The sequence below is a fragment of the Anabrus simplex genome, chromosome 9, assembly GCF_040414725.1.
Source record: "Anabrus simplex isolate iqAnaSimp1 chromosome 9, ASM4041472v1, whole genome shotgun sequence".
Lineage (NCBI taxonomy): Eukaryota > Metazoa > Arthropoda > Insecta > Orthoptera > Tettigoniidae > Anabrus > Anabrus simplex.
In genome coordinates, this window is record NC_090273.1 from 5,502,617 (window position 1) to 5,515,615 (window position 12,999).

The 12,999-nt window shown below is 39.3% G+C and overlaps 1 protein-coding gene across 2 annotated transcripts in view; it reads left to right on the forward strand.

Moving 5' to 3' along the window:
* The window catches only part of IntS1 (integrator complex subunit 1), a 480,230-nt gene that overhangs the window by 315,419 nt on the left and 151,812 nt on the right, over window positions 1-12,999 (forward strand). The window lies entirely within an intron of this gene.

Here is a 12,999-nt window from a genome sequence, read left to right on the forward strand (position 1 = left end):
ACAAGTTCTTAACAGGCACCAAAAAAAAAAAAAAGGTCTATATACATAATAAATATATATATATACAAACTCCACATTAGAAAGGTTAATGTTGGGGGTCTTTCAGTCTCTTAGAGACGAATGTCCAGCTCTTCCTGCCAAGAGAGTGCCTCAGGGATCACTCGGTGGATGTCCTCGATGGAACCAGCAAAAGCTCGCAGAGGGCAGTCCTTCAGAATGTGCAGGATGGTTTGCACTTCAGCACCACAATCACAGGCTGGAGAGTCTTTCCAGCCCCACTGATGCATAGCAGAAGTACTTCTTCCTACTCCGCAGCGTATCCTGTTGAGTGTGGTCCAGGTGGAGCGAGGAAGGTTGAACCCAGGCAACTTTGTAGTTGGATCCCTGATGTTGACAATGCCATGAGGGTGTGATTGAGACCTTTCGTGTTTCCGTATTTCATCAGGCTTGAAATGTGAATTAACTAATTCCTTTGCCGTCTTCCAGGCAGGTTTCCATGACTTGTCTCATTACGGCATTTTCATCTGTATCCTGATGTATTGGGAGGTAACTGTTCTTCGCTATCCTGGTCCATAGTCTAACAAGGGCGCTTTGCCGTCTGATGTGAGGAGGCTGAATGTTGCTCAGTAATGGTTTGTGTATAAAAGAGAATTTATCAGTTCTTTTGAACTTTTGCCACCAAAACACTTATTTCCAATGAATTCAAAAGGTTGTTCAGCATTAATTTGTAGAATAATGCAGTCTCATCTGCGTTATAAATGTCTGCTGGCAAATATTCTTTCAAGGCAGCTGATAGAGTCTCCAGCCACCTCAAAGATGCAACTTCCTTTTGAACATCATATCTTTCCCCGAACCTATGAAGCCAACCAGTACTCTCCATGAATTCTGGAAACTCATGCAAAATGCTCACACAACAGTGGGCCATTGATAGAGATATTTCTGGCCCGCATTTCGACTAACTGAGCATAAACATCTTTGCCCCCCTCGTAGTAATCTGCTGTCCTCATCTTTTTCGATATGGCCCAAGGGTATCAGAAACAATATACTGTACTTCCTTTTCTCATTTAGAAAATTAGATATTGTTCGAGGGCTAATGTCATATTTCTTTACTCCTTTCTCCACTTCCAGAAGTATTTTGCATGTTTTCTTTTAAGATATAAAGATCCATGTCTGGCTCCATGGCTAATTGGTTAGCATGCTGGCCTTTGGTCACAGGGGACCCAGGTTCGATTCCCAGCAGGGTCGGGAATTTTAACCATAATTGGTTCATTCCGCTGGCTCGGGGGCTGGGTGTATGTGTAGTCTTCATCGTCATTTCATCCTCATCACGACACGCAGGTTGCTTACGGGCGTCAAATCGAAAGACTTGCATCTGGCGAGCCGAACTTCTCCTCGTACACTCCCGGCACTAAAAGCCTTACGCCATTTCATAAAGATGATCCATATTTGTGATAGTATAAAATTAAGAAGCACACTAATACACATGTTGTTTTACGAATGAAAGTTAACCAATGAACACGTCATGAGATGAGAATAATCTGAACACAGTTGTAAGGTAGAGATGTGAAATCATAATATTCATTGGTTAATTGTAAACTTTGCACTCCTATCCAGCGTGACTTCTTGTATGGGAACATGCACTTTACTTTTAAATCAATATCCTGTTCAACTAATTGCAGATGTGTAGAAAATGGCTACTATGTCGTTCGAATAATAAAATAATGTACTGTATGTATGCAAATAATCCAATAATCTGCGCACCCTAATTTTAGGAGCAAAATTGTTTTTAAAAAGTAGAAAATTAGCTTTAATTTATATTTTGTTTACAATAAATTAATCCTACATAATGCCAGGGTACCCATTTACTGGAAAAACAGGGAGAGCACAGGGAAATAAAAAATGCAGAAAATATACAGGGAAATGACTTGTGACTTCTAAATTAAGCTTTCTATTTAAGATGGACCCGAATGGAATGATTGAACGAGACTGATAAGTAGATGCTATGCAAGCCATACACAGCGAGTAGTACTTTGAGAGAAAAATACAGAGTGAGCATGTTTGGTAGGGAAGGAGAGTGAAAGAAAAAAGACATACCGTATTTATGCGAATAATCCCCGCCACCGAATAATACCTTCACCCTAATTTTTAGAAGGATAATTTTTAAAAAATGAAAGGAACTAAAATTCCTTGCATCGAAAGAGTAACATAGGCATAAGCAAACATTTTATATCACTCCACGATTTATTAAGGCTTAAATAAAAGATATAAACAGTAACATAAATTACGGTAGCAGATACAAATTATAAATAGTACATAAGTTAGCGAAGTGCAGGATTAAAAAAAAAAAAAAAAACATAATACTGTACTATGATTGTAGCAGCAGCATCCGGCATCCTGCAATAGTAAAACTGCATTGTAATTGTGTATCTTAAAATTGCACGGAAATACACAATATAAATGAAATAAAGATACTGTACATTAATGCTCCCTTACCTGTAATCTTCTTAGCATTTGTCATCACTGGCAGATTCGCAGTCTTCCTCATCGTTCTCCCACAGTACATCATCCTCGGTTCCGTCCAACAAATTAGAGATCGCGCATTTCTTGAAACTCTTCTCCACCAGTTGCAGAGGAATGGAATCCCAAGCACATTTTATCCATTCGCAAATCTGCCTCACTTCTCGGTGCTTGATTTTACCAGTAGGCGTAAATTTGTGCGCTTCGTCTGCCAACCAACGTGTGTACAGTTGTTTCACTGCTGCCTTAAAAGGCCGGTTAATGCACACGTCAAGTGGTTGGAGAACGAATGTTAGACCTCCTGGAATTATTAACAAGTCCGTTCTACTCCTTGTCAAAACCTCATGAACTTCTTGAGAAGTGTGCCCGCGAAAACTATCTAAAATGAGCATACTTTTGAGATTTAGTAATGCTCCAGGGCGCCGTTGCAAAACCTGCTTCAGCCAGTCTGCTGTTAGGCTATTATCCATCCTGCACTTTTGTGGTAACGCCTTTCACATTTATTTTTGGAATTGTTTTTCGTTTAAATATGACGTATGGGGGCAGTTTTCTTCCATCTGCGGTTACTCAAAGCATAACTGTACATCTTTGCTTCTCATTCCTGCCAGTTCTAACCATGACGTTGGGCGCACGTATTTTGTTTACAATACAATCAAGTGGCATTTCGAAGAAAATTGGTGTTTGGTCCGCGTTGCCTATTTCTGAAAGTATATAAGAATTTTTTTTGCGTAAATTGATCACATATTTTTGAAAATTCAGAATTTTATCTTCATAATCAGTTGGAAGAGGCTGCATGATGGTAGTTTTTCTTTGAAAACTATAGCTGTGACGAACATAAAATCGTGAAAGCCATCCACGGCTAGCTTTGAATCCCGTAACACTTAGTTCTTTTGCAATCGATTGGGTTTTAAGTTGGCACATTTCACTTGTAACGGCACATCCTGGAACTGGTACTAGGGCGGCTACACAAACACAGTTAAAAGGAAGGAAAATAAAAGCAATTACACGGTACCTTAAACACTATAAACATCGCCGAAAACAACACAAGTAAATATCAGGGAGGGCAACTTGACGGTAATAAAACAAGGGATGTGGAACGGGACCGGGAACCAACCAAAGGCCATATGGATGCGAAGGTTACAGCTTTCGAAAAAGACAACAGTGATCTCTGGTTTTCAAAATATTATTTTCAAAATTTGACAATACAAATTAACTACTGAAAAAATTCAGCTGTACAGAAAATCTAGATACACACGACACACGAATTAGACGTTCTTGGACAAATACAAATTAGCTGTTCCTTGACAAGAGCTTTCCCTTTAGTCCAAAGAGTTAAGTGAACACATCTCAGCACAAATCAAATTCTACAAGTACAGTCTTGAAGGTAAGAGGATACACAATATGCAATTACAATTTAGAGTGAAACTAAACGTGCTTTTCACAACATCTGATCAATAGAGTGGCGATTAGGGCAATCTCCTGTGAGATTCACCAACGAAAGTTAAATGCAAATTAAAACGGAACTGAAAACAACAGTGCTTACCCTAAAGCAGCCCATGCTGAAAGCGAGGAGTCGCCGACAACATCAAAATTTCGGCACGGACAGCCAGACAGACGCAGATCGACAGACCTAAGACAGACCACGAAATGCTGCCTCGCTCACCTTAAAAAGGGGAAGTCTGGCCTTAGAGTAGACAATCAGAACGCAGGGGCTTGCCCATCGCCGCCCAGATTCACCAATCACAACACTTTCTCAGTTCGTGATATGTAACCAACATTGGAAAATTCTAAATTCCCATGGAGGGAATTATATATTTTTCACCAATAGAGCATATCAAAAATGTCAAAAACATATCAGATGTAAGGCTTTTCAGGCGTTTGCTCTATTAACCAGCGTTTCATCTTAGGTCTGAGAGTCAGAAAAGCCTTACATCTGATATGTTTTTGACATTTGTAACCAACATTCTCGAACACATATACAGACACCAATCGCGAACCTTCCATTTCCCAGAATAGAAAGCGTCGTCGTCCCCCCCCCCTTATACAGAGGTGCACATTTTTTAAAGTACATAACTGTACCGGGCGGTACACCTCCGCTCCGCTAATTCAAACATTGCGCCGGTTGAAACTCCTCTACTGGAGGAAGCCTGAACTTTAACTACAGTGTTAATTCTCAAGTTTCTCAGAAGATGTCCCTACTTGTAAATTTTGAAGTTTTCTGAACTGTGTCGTTTTCGATGTATTTTTGTTTTGCCTGTAGTAAGAAGTGTGGACATTCTCTTCTAGATGGCACTACTGAAGGACTACAATTATGCACCCTAGTGCAAAGTGAACGAACTGTGTTTTTGGAGAAATTTTGGGTTCATAAGTTTGTTCTTTGTTAAATTTCTTTCAGTCATTGTTTAAGTTGGCAATATTAACCCTTTCTTTCTGCCAGTTTTGAATTTGACCAATAAGGAATTTCCGTAATTAATTTTCCACCAATAAGGGGTTTCTTCTTCGTCTAGTGTAGTAGTTTTTGCCATTATCCAATAAAATGCTTGTGGGCGGGTGTTCTCATTCAAGAAAGGTCTCGAATGTTCCGCGAGGGTATATAAACTGCTGATTTTCGGGTCTCTGCGCCACTTCAGTAACATCTATCAGTGTGTAGAGTACGTAGCAGGGGGCGGGAAGCGCCTCTTTCTTCGGGCAGCAGTTCAACCAACAGGTAATGGCCGTTTTATAACTTATTTTCTTGCCAGCTCAGCAGTTTAACCCTCGGGGCGGGTTCGAAACCTTTTACCATGTAACTTTCCTCTAAAATGTAATAGACTCTTGGTATAAATTCTATCTCCTTAAACTACAAATTGGGATAGAGAGTGCCTAACCCTCTCAAGCTCCCTTTCATATTGTTTTTGAGGTGACCACGTTTTCTCAACCATTTTTCTTCGTTTCGTAATGTAATAAGTTTTCCTATCGTGTCACCTCTTTAGTATGGGATTGGCCCTTGCATAAGCGGCCTAGTGCCAAATAGGTTTTTAAAGAAATGTATTAGGAGTGCAGTTTCGCCTCCTCTCAAGTTGGTATTTTGGAGGCCATGTAATTGACCTGTTTCTTTACTTAATAGGCCTCAGTAGGTTGGGTATTTTTACCCCTGTTTTCATGTACTTGGAGGATAGCTTGAAAGTGGAGTTTGGTGTGGCCTTTGATAGGCTTGAACTTTATGAGCGGGTTGCTCTTTCTTAAAATTTTGATTTCTGCGTGCCTCGAGGAGGCTTTACTGTGTAATTGGGAGCAAGAGCTCCTGGGCATGATTGGGGTCTTCTGCCCCTCTGTTGAATCTCGTATATGTGTCAAGTTGGGCTTATAGCTCAAGAAGTGTGTGTCTGGCTCTCGGAGCCCAAATCCTGTAATCACTGTAATTGTACATTCTCGATTTGTTGCTAGGCTACTAAGTACCTGTTATATTTGTTATTTCTTGATCTTAAAAAGAAAATATAACCTTGTTAAATTTTAAATTAACTTTAATTTCGTAGATTGAGACCTGTTCATCCCAGCACCTTCTTTCACCTCTGCTAATCCACCAAACCACGGTAACAATAACAATCAAAGTAATGATGTAATAATCCAAAAATAATAAACCTGAAGGAACAACATCACCTGGTGATATACCAGGAAAAATATTTTAAATTTCAACAACATACACATAGCTATGCAGGGTTACCAACATGACAGCTAAAGAAAGGATATAGGAAGCAGGTCCGGAAACCCTACAGAGGACATGATCTTACGTGACGTTGTAGGGAAAAAGACGTGAGAGAGATTACCCTTCTTTAAGTTTAATAATTAAGAAAAATTTTAAAGGAAATATTACAGCAGTTAAAAGAATAGCGTTAACCAGAAAACAAGATGATAAGAAGTATGAGATTTCTGTCCATGGTACCTCAGAAAATTAAAATAGCGATAAAGTGTTTAAACTAATTTTAAGGAAGGTGAGCATAGCTTGACAATGAAATTCACAAGGGATATTTAACAGAAAATACAAACACAATTACAACCATCTTACAAGGCAAATAGGAAAGAGTTTACAAAGAAAGTAACAACGGAAATTTAAATTTAGCGCAGAGGTCTTTAGAGTTGCCATCCTTTCCTAATACTCATCAGTGAGGGACGCATAGCTCAACAGGTGTACACTAAATTGACACTGCATTACTGGAGGCAACTCGAATGGAAAAATTATAATTTACATTACACAAAAGATTAATAAAAAGGAATTGCCTCCAAAACAAAGGATATGCCTTGCTGACGAACTAAGGTATTTCAAAACCAAAACGGGGAAAACCAGGGTCTATGGTAAACTCCGAACAAATGAATTTACATATTAATTTAACATTCGAGAAAAGAAAACATGCTTACCCCGAAGGACTGGAACCTCTGAGCGGACCACCTTACAAGGTGCGTCTGATCGTAAGAACGTATGAAAACCAAAGATGCGGATCAGAGCTCCGCTACTACCAAGTAGCCAAAGGCTGGAAATTGAGAAACACTCAAACAGCCAATCAGGGAAGCTACCTATGATTTGACCCGAAGTTTCACCAATACAAATTATTGTTATTTTCGCCAATAAGATTACAGCACCATATATGGTAATGTGGGAAACATATTCTAGAGGTTTTGATTGCAAAACTCATCGATTTCGTAATCGAAGCCTCCACGTGGCAACTACAGGCTGATACAAAAAATGGGTTACAGCAAACATACTACAGGAGATCTCCAATACCAAAATCAGTGTCTTCCAACACTCATAATGATTATTAAATATCAACAGTCTTTCCTGTAAGTCCAGGAAATTCTTTAAATTCACAAAAAATTCACAACAAATAAACACATACCAAACAAACAGATATTTAATTGAATTCTTCGAAAATGTCTGAGAGTTCCTTAGTTTTTTCAATGATGGTTTCATGACAAATTTTTAGTATAATGTCAAGAATTAAATGATTCCATCCACTTTGTGAACTCGCCACCGGCGACATCCTCCACCGTCGAATCTCGAGCTCTGCTCGATAATAAATTTGGAAAAAAAAAAAACCACTACATAATAATAATAATAATAATAATAATAATAATAATCATATGGCCTCAGCTACCGTTTGCAGACATTTCGATTTGACGCCATCTGGCTGTCTGCTCGTCAATTTCGACGTTCCGGTTTACTCTGCCATCTAGCGGACCTAGAGTAAACCGGATCTCTCTTGGGCGTCTATGGCTGAGATTTAATTAATTTTGTCGGGTAAATACCAAATGTATCACCAGAGATCTTTTACATGCCGACATCGTACGACATGGAGTGTCGAATGGATTTTTTTCTTGTGAAAACACACTGATACCAGCACATATCACCCACATCTTGGTGCAACTTTTACTAAGAGTATCTTGGAAGCAGAATTTCCTAAGCTTGACCACAGGTATTGCTGTCCATAGGATCGCTGACATTAGCCGCCTGCCAACACGGTTTCCCTTTTCAGTCCCACCAGGGTCTCCAATGAAGCTTCATTTAGTTCACTCGAATAGTGAACTCACAGTGAACATGTAGTAAGACTTGGCGCAGTACTGGGTAACTGCCACCACCAGGAATTCTGCGACACTGCACTCCCAGGTTGGATGCAAGCAGGTCAGGAATTCATAGTGCCTCTTCCAACAGGCACACAGGTTCCCTCTATGGACCAGGTTATAGTGATCACTGGAACAGAGATCAATCCGCAGCAGGAAAGGCCATAGCCTCGGCTATGAAGAAGAGTCTTTGGAGAAACATAGACTGAAGGGTGGTTTTTCTGTTGTTTTTTTTTTTTTACGACTATTACTATAACATGAACTGTTAATATTCCGTGCGAGGAGGATAACCTCGCCCCAAATATCTTTGGGAACTCCAAGCCCCCCCCCCGGGGCAAGCATGTATAAAAATTTACCAAGCATAACAGACCAAAGAAAATTAGGAAAGTTTGTAGAAGTTTACCTTAGTACAGAAATTTTTAACATGATCTCAAACGACCATTCTTATTACAACTAAAATCTTAAATAACCTCTAAACTTGCCAATGTATCCAGCTGAATATGTTCCCCAAAAATTTGCTTACAACTAAGTTTGCTTAAGTAACTAATGGTTTCTAAAGCATCATCTCATAAATAGGGGATCTTGACTTGTGACAAATGGAGTCAACTGATCCTCTTCTTTTCAGGACCGCTGACTAACAATGACACAGGGGTTAAAAATTTCAATATCGTGCAGGGACCCTGAAATCTGGGGGACAACTTACTAATGACATGGTCCGCAGCACTACTCATAGTACGAGTCTTCACATAAACCTGGTCACCCACAGTCAGATTGTGCGGTCTTCTCCCGTGATTATAGTTTCGTTGAACCTTAGCGTAATATACTTTCAAATTCTTATGCGCGCGGTGCCATGCAGCACGCATCGTTTCTGGATTTGCGACATCAGGTAGAAGATTCACAACCACGTATTTATTTATTTTCCACCTAGTCGATACAATGATTGCTTAAGGCAATTTAATGGTTAAAAGTGGTACATGTTTCGTATATTGTCAACATCTTCAGCCACATAACACTGTTTAGATGAAAAATACATAAATTGACAAAGTAATGCTTTAGAGGAAGTGTTGTCAACCTTATGTTAATTTTTAGAACACTTCGTCTAAAGCATTAGTTTGTCAGTTTATGTATTTTTCATCTAAAGTGTTATGTGGCTGAAGATGTTGATAATATATGAAACATGTACCACTTTTAACCATTAAATTGCCTTAAGCAATCATTGTATCGACTAGGTGGAAAAATAAATAAATACTCAGTTGTAAATCTATTGAAGTGCGATACGGACCATGAAGCTGATTTTATGTAATCAGATAGAAGATCGTTAATAGACCACAGATTAGAGAGTGGAGAATTGGGGGTAAACGCTAGCATCAATGAAGCAGGTGTTTATTTATGACTTTCATGAACTGCAGTGTTGAAAGCAAATGATAACCAATTAAGTGATGAATCCCACTTCGAGTGGTCAGCAGAATGGTAGGCAATAAGAGCAGATCTTAGATTTCGATTGACCCTTTCAGCATAATTAGGCTTGGGATAATAAGGGGTAATCGTTACAAGAGAAATAGATAGGTCAAAAGAGAAGTTACGGAATTGCACAGATGTAAAAGCTCTAGCATTATCACTCACCAGAAATTGACAGGGTCCAAATGAAGCAAAGATCTGTTTCAAGCAAGAAATAGTACTATTAGCATTAGCCATGCACATAGGAAACAGCCATGTAAAACGTGAGAACGCATCAACACACACAAGTATGAAACAATGGCCGGTCCGTGAATGCAGAAAAGGCCCAATGTAATCTGTAAACAGTCTCTCCATCGGGCGAGAAGCTTGCTCAGATGACAACAGACCTAGTCGGGTATTAGGAGCAGGTTTACTAATATTACAGGTTTTACAGGATTTGACCATGGTGCGGATTTCACCATCCATGGATTTCCAAATTAAATGTTTACGGATTTTCTCTCTAGTCTTGAACACACCGAGGTGTCCACCGACAGGGGATTCATGGAAATATTTGAAAAGAGCAGGAACTAAATTAGCTGGAACAACAATTTTGTGGTCTCTGTGCCCACGAGCAGGACAACACAGCACACCATTCTTAATAACATAGGGTTTGACATGCTCACCAGACTTACTCCTGTCAATAATAGCCTTCAATTCAGGGTCGTCTTATTTATGTTTAGAAATATCTTTGAAAAGGAAAGGGGAATTGGTCAAAACTACATTAACAAAAGGCCGAAACTTGTTCAGGAGAGGGATCTGCAGGCTCTGATTGAGGATAAGAACTGCCAGGGTAGAACATCCTACTGAGACTGTCAGCAACAACATTTCGAGTTCCACGAATGTGACGAGCTTCAAATTGAAAAGCTGAGATGTGTACTGGCCAACGCGCAAGACGACCGGTCCTTCTTGGTCTGGCCAGTATCCAACTCAGCGCCTGATTATCAGTTTCAAGATCAAATGGGAGGTGTTCGAGGTACATCCTAAATCTTTCTAGAGAGAAAACAACAGCTAAGGTTTCTAATTCATAGATTGAATAATTACGTTCAGCAGGATTGAGACTACGGGAAGCATAAGAAATTGGACGACATCCATCTTCAAATTCCTGAAGGAGCACACCAGATATACCAGTAGATGAGGCATCAGTCTGGAGAATGAAACGTTCAGAAAAATCTGGCATTGCCAGCACACAAAGACTTTAATATTATTTATCTAGACTCTCAGAGCGCGCTGGTGCTATGCGAAAAATTGAATATCTTCGCGCATCGCCATGTTGCGGGCACTTCAGTTTTGAATGCATGGTTAACTCGTGGTGATGTTTACAGTTTCTTGTGTGTTTTTCATGGTGATTCCTATCGATTAGCGGATCTGTGGTTGTGTTATGTGATAGTGATAATTTGTAGTATTGGCAACTATTTTTAGTGATAAGTACGAGCTTACATTGATTGGCGATATTAAAAGAGAGTAGGCCTAAGTGAAGTCGTAAGTGCGGAGTGGAGAAATTTTCACGATGGTGACCTCTTGTGCAGCTTTCAATTGCACAAATCAGTATCAGAAAGGATCTGGTAGTTCTTTTCGCAAGTGAGTAGAAATTGAAATGTTATAAAATGACCATAATCGAGAATGGGCTACAGAGTGGTGGATTCAGGGATGTATGGACGTGGCATTCTGAATGTTTAGGCTTCTTCTTCTTCTTGGTGTTTTTCATTTAATTAGGGACAGTTCTTAAGAACTAAACAGCCATTCTGAAAAAGCGCACATTTCGTTCGTACAGACTGTGTACCCATATTAAAATTTCGATAAATACGGGCCTAGAATCCAAAAAATATGATTGATAAAGCCAGTTATCAGAAAAATGATTTATTGATATCATTATCCATGTTTACACATCTCCTTTATAATAAAAGAATTGTTAAGTATGATGTTCCAGAGAAGTTTGACTAGGCTGACTCCTACTTTGCACTAAGAAACATTAATCAAACTACCTATTTAACTGTTATATTCATATATGCTTAATATTCAAGCTCCCTTTGTCTTCTTCCTTATGTCAATCATAATGTTCCTGTAATAAAAATAGTTAGAACACATTTTCAATTTTAATTTGTGGTCAGAAAATCTCCTTTCAGTTCGAGTTTATAAAATCAGTAGGGCTAATATCGGTATTTAAGATGAGAATAGTATGAGAGGGAATTTTGCAACCTAAATGATATATTTTTCCTCTCTTAAATTTAACCAGCTGGTAAAAATATATTTAATTCAGAGAAACTTAAACTAAGCTAGGTATTCTTTTCATTGTTAGATACATTTAGAATTATGAGGTAGAGTACAGTGAAACCTCGATTCTCCGTTTTTCGAGGGACCATGAAAATAAAACGTACAACAAGGGAAAACGGAAAATCCGGGGATGAATGAAAACCATCAACAATTTGGCTAAACACAAAAATGAAATGTGTATAATTATAATCTTACAAAAACTCCTAAACCAAACCAAACTACAGCCCCAGTGCGACTTTGCCTGCCACGTGACCGCTGCTCAGCCCGAAGGCCTGCAGATTACGAGGTGACGCATGGTCAGTGCGACAAATCCTTTCGGCCGATATTCCTGGCTATCTAGATCGGGGTCGCCATCTCACCATTAGATAGCTCCACAATTAAAGGCAATCACGTAGGCTAAGTGGACCTGGAACCAGACTTATATCCAGGTAAAATTGCTTGACCTGGTCGCAATCGAACCCGGGCCCTCTGGATGAGAAGCAGGCATGTTAGACCGCGAAACCGCATTAATTACCGGTACGCGAGTCAAAATCTCGATACTTTACATTGAGTTTTACCGGGGAAAACTTAGTGAGTTTCCCGTGAAAACTTCTTTCAGTTCAGCAACTTTGATTAGGCTAGCCAAACTCTTGAAAAATCTAATAACGCCAAGCCAAACGATTTACGATAATCGACCACAAGTAGTTTTTAATCCTCTCATCTAATAAAATAAAGCACATTAGATACAAAAGCACCCAACATGATGGCGAAATCCCTTCATTTCTTAATCTTTCATTGTAATTTGGTCTCCGGTATACTGATCGTAGTCAGTTTCTGGAAATCTCGTACCGCGCAAATTAGGCCTACATCGACTTTTAAAGGTTATGTTGAACTCGAAAACATGGTTTCGAATGTAAGTATCGATCCTTAAAAGTTCTCGAATGCATTATATTCAATTCTGCCCGTCACAAATCCAATCAAATTGGAAAGATAAAAGAAATATCATCACAACTTCAGAAATTACGATTATTCGTGACCTTGAGGTCATCTGGAAACCGCGCTCGCTGCACATGTCAGTGCGAGTTGGAAGTGATGCAAATGATTTAAATGTGCGCAAATAAAACGACTGCGGTTTTTGGTATT